This window comes from Pinus tabuliformis, chromosome 2_2, assembly GCF_031772625.1.
Source record: "Pinus tabuliformis cultivar Carrire ecotype Pingquan chromosome 2_2, CPIR1, whole genome shotgun sequence".
In the NCBI taxonomy this organism is placed as follows: domain Eukaryota; kingdom Viridiplantae; phylum Streptophyta; class Pinopsida; order Pinales; family Pinaceae; genus Pinus; species Pinus tabuliformis.
Window position 1 is genome coordinate 1,007,786,015 of NC_142300.1, and position 4,977 is coordinate 1,007,790,991.

Consider the following 4,977-nt stretch of genomic DNA (forward strand, 5'->3'; position numbering starts at 1 on the left):
TGGATATTTTTGGCCATATGGTGGGGGCTCATACTTTGTTCCATAGAGTGTCTTTGACTGTATGATTTCTTATAATTATATTATAGGCCTCTTGTGAAGTGAAGGTTCCTCTTGCCTCGTATACTCATCTAATGATATCCATCTTATCAGAGTAACGTATTTTCCTGTTTGAAAGCTCTGTTTCTAGATTTTCCTTGATGAGCTGTGTACCCTGTCTGATGATGTGGTCCAAGCTTATCCATTCCCTGTATCCTTGAGTTTGAGTGGGTCTCCAGTGTTGGTTGACTTTGACCCTCAGTTTCCCTTTACAGTCCTGTATTTGATGGGGTTTTATCAGATCCTGCAATTTAGGTCTTTGCTACCACGAATCTTCCCAGAACCGTGCATTATTACCATTCCTAATTTCCCAAAAGCTGTGATGTTGAATTAAATCTTTATGTTGTTTAGCTTCATTCGAAATTAGGGATCTTGGGCCAACCTCTGTGAGTCGGATTAAGTCATCCACTGGTCGATTATTGGCATATTTTGTAGTCCAGAGAATAGCCCAAGGAGTATGGGGTTCTGAGATCCATTTCCACTAGATGCGCACACCCATGATTGCATTACTGTGTTGAGGATCACAAAGCCCAGTACCTCCTGAGTTTTTCGGAAGGCAGACTGTATCCCATTTTACCAATGCCCATTTTTGCTTTTGTCCTGTGTTTCCCCAGAAAAAGGCTCTTTAAAGACGTTTGATTTCCTTGAGTACCCACTTTGGTGTTGTCAACACTGAAAAAGATAGAGTAGCATGGATTGCAGCATGGATTTGATTAAGACCAGTCGGATTGTCATGTTTAGAGTTTTGTAAGTCCAGGAAGAGAGACGAGCTTCCATTTTTTCCAAGAGTAGTTGCCAAGATGAGTGTTTTGAGGCAGTATCCGTCATGGGAGCATGCAAGTATTTGGATGGGAGAGCGGCTATCGTAAAACCCAGGATCCTAGCAATTGAGGTTTGTGTTATGGCAGGGGTATGAAAGAAAAAAAATTGGGATTTAGCCTTGTTAATGCATGCTCCAGAGGCGCTCGAGAAATCAGTCAAAATGGAATTTAATTTAAGGGCTTCCTAGACTAAGGGATGGCCAAAAAGCATGTTATCATCCACGAACTGTTGGTGGGTGAAAGCAGGGGTGTTGGGAAAGGAGAGCCCTCTCAATTGCTGGGAGTGAAGAGCTTCTTTGATGCTTTTGCCAAGACCTTCCGCCATAATGACGAACAGAAAGGGGGAGAGGGGATCACCCTGTCAAATTCCTCTAGAGGGGTAAAAGGGAGTGGAAGGGATCCCATTGACCAAAATGGAGAAGAAGGTAGACGTTATCAGACTCATGACCCATCTAACCCAAGGAGGGGAGAAACTAAAGGCGAGAATCATTTTTTGAAAATACGTCTAGCTTAAGCTATCAAAAGCTTTAGGGAGATCGATTTTTAAGGAGTGAATGATCTCATGAGTGAGAATGATGCCATCTGTGATTTGCCTTCCTTTCACATAGCCTGATTGCTCTGGCGAAATGATTAGTGGAAGAAGAGGTTTTAGTCGCGAAGCAATAACTTTGGAGATGAATTTGTAGATGACATTACATAAAGTAATAGGCCAGAATTTGTCTGGAGTCTGAGAATGTTCTTCCTTAGGGATGAGAGCAATGAAGGTTGTGTTCGAAGAGGGAAGCATCTATCTATTAATCCTGGATCCTCAACAACTTTCCAGACCTCCTCTTTGATTAGATCCCAAAAGTTGTGGAAGAAATTGGACATGAAACCATCTAGGCCAAGCGTTTTTCCTACCTTGAGTTGTCTCATGGCTTTCTCCACTTCTTGTAAAGATATTGGCCCGAGGAGAAGCTGATTGTGTTCCTCCGTTATGATCTTTTGGACATTCTTGGTAATTTTCTCTATAGCTGGTAATCGATCTATTTGAGGTTCTTGGTGTACCCGTTGAAAATGAGTTAGAAGTTCTTTTTCTACATCCTCATGTTTTTCCAGCCGCTCCCCTTGCCGATTCTGGATGTAAGTGATGTTGTTGTGCATTCTTTGCTGGATAGTAGTGCGATGAAAAAACTTTGTGTTTCTTTCACCCTCTTTAAGCCATCTAACTCTTGATTTTTGTTTCCAAAGTATTTCTTCTTGCTTTGCTCTTTCTGATATTTGTGTTTGTAGGTGTTTTTCCTGCTCTGAGAGGATTTCAGATCTTCCTTCTATGATGATACTTTGTTGAAGTTTTTTCATTTCTTGGTCCAAAGTACTTTGTGCTTGGAAGATGTTACCAAAGGTAAGCTGATTCCATTTTTTGATGCTGTTCTTGAGATTTTTGAGTTTTTTCTAGAATTGATACATTTTGGTACCATCTGGGGGTTTGAAAATTTTCCACACTCATTAATTAGGTTGTAAAAATCTGGATGAGTTAGCCAGAAAGCTTCAAAGCGGAAAGGCCTTCGAGTAGTGTTTCTTAGCCTTTGCCATCGAAGTGCAATAGGCTAGTGATCTGAGCCTAAGAATGGTAAGATTGACGTTGAGAAGTCTCCTCCAAGATGGATTACATTGTCAGATAGCAGGAAATGATCCAATCAAGAGGCGATTTGATGTACCCCCACTCGTTTGTTGTTCCATGTGTAGATTCCATTGTTAAATGCCATATATATTAGCCAGTTGTCCTGGATGAGGTTTTTGAAATGAATACTTTCATTATCTAATTTGGCACGCCCCCCTTTTTTTTCTTCCAACTTTGTTATCATGTTAAAATCTCCTCCTGTGATCCAGAGTGGATGAGCTCTTTCAGAGTTGATCAAGGCTAAAGTATTCAATATATCTCTCTTGTTCATTGCCTCCTGAGGTAAGTAGACGTTTGTTAGGTGGCCATGCACATTTTTCCATGTAATATGGAAGGTTTCTTGAATAAAATGCTTATTCACATGAATATTAGTCAGTGTGATAGCTCGGTCATCCTAGACTATTCCTAGTCCTCCTAATGCAACTAAGGCATCCACTGCAATTGCTTTACTGCCTGGCCATGCTTCTGCAAGGGTTTGATCCACTGTTGTAGAGTTACATTTGGTTTCCTGCATGAAGAAGATTTTAGGTTTCTCCTGTTGGAACATGTTTTTTATCAGTATATATTTCCCACGACTGTTGATCCCTTTGATATTCCATGAAATGAGCTTCATGAGGTATTGCTGGGTAGGGGATTGTAGTACTAAGTAAGCTTGGAATATCTTCGGATTCCACCAGCATTTCCCCAATACGGATGGTTCTTTGAAGATCTGTTTTCCTTCCTCTTTTTTTATTGTCTTTAGAAATGTTTTTACCATCCCATTGACTTCCAGGCTGGATGCCTAGTGATCTTTGTTGCTGTGCTCTAGAGAGGATGAATTCTAGATTTTCTAGCTGCCTTTCTGGGATCTTATCGTATTCTTTTTTCTTGCAAGTTTGTTTTAATCCCTGTATGTCTAGGTCTCCAATATCGAAGCTCTCCAACTCCTCTTCCATGTGCTGGGCTTCACTTCGTTCTACTGTTGTGTTCATTACAGTCGTGGTTTCCCGATGCACGCTATCAACATCCATGCCATGAGAATTCCAAATTGGGGGTTTATCGGGTGAAGCAGATTTGAGATCTGTGGAGTGCACAGATTTTTGGGTCATCTTTGAGCTCGAGGGAGTAGATTGAGGAATCATCTTGGGAATTTCTACTAAGAGGTCAGGGATTTCAGAGTTATTTAGCTCCTGCTAATTCAAGGCTTCAAAGCTATTATTGGTGGACGACTTGGAGGCATTGGTGACAGGTTTTTTAAGATTTGTAGAGGGTTTTTTGTGGTTCTTTTTGTGGCTAGAAACTTTGGTAAACCCATCCGAGTCAGGTTTATCCGATGTGGGAGAGTTCAAGGTATTCAGATTTGAAGGGCAGTCACGAAATAAATGGCCAAGGGCATGACATTTTCTACATCTGAATGGAACGTGCTCATAATCCATTGTTTGTATCCATTCGAAATTATCATGATATAGACTTACCGTGTCTAGGAGAGATTTACTGAGGTGTATATAGACAAATATTCGAGCATAGGAGGTATATCTCCTGAGCTTCGTCTCCTCCGTGATTTTGATGAATTCTCCCAAGCCATTCCTGATATCTTGCAGCGAGTCTTCATCCTAGTACTCTAAAGGGAGGGAGTAAAGGCAGATCCAGACTGGTGCCCAACTTAAGTCTTCTTTCTCCAGATTGAATATTTTAATCCAGTCTCTCAGATATAGTCCTGCTGCATTGAAAAAGTATGGTCCTCCATCAAGAACTCTGTTCCGGTCTTCTAAACAGTTGAAGATCACCGTAAAGAAGCCTTTAGGCCCAACTGCAGAGTAATGTGCCCTTTTGGTTTCCACTTCACTACTATCCAACCATGAAAAGCCTTCTCCGTGGGCCAAAAGCCTATGAACTTTCCAATCAAGGCGTGATCCTTCATGTACTAGATTTGAGAGTTAATTGGATGACTTGGGAGCTCAATCTTAGGTCATTTGGCCGCCACAGGCTTGCGGGTCGCCGACGTCACTTTGGAAGCTTCGTTGCTGTTCGTATTTTTTGGTAGGGTTTCAGGCTCTGTTCCTGCATATTCCTGGTGTTCCTTCTTGACATCCTCTGTATACATCAGAATGTGATCAACGTCATTGGGGGGAGCTGCCATATCCTCCCCTAGGGGGGTTCCATCTCTTGCGTACTATGTCTTGTCGTATGGTGTTTGGCTTATTACTGGAGAGCGATGACAAACTATCGTGGACTCTGCAGGTCTGCCGTTTGCAAGTATGTCTCAAACCCTAGTTGCCCATGGTTGCCCCTTCCTGATTTCAGCTCGCTTTGAATATAGTATTAACCTACTGAGCTAGCAATTTTAATACATCTATATTCATCTAATTATGCAAGCATGCATAAGGGGTTTTCAGAGATTGCTTTCCCCTAAAATAA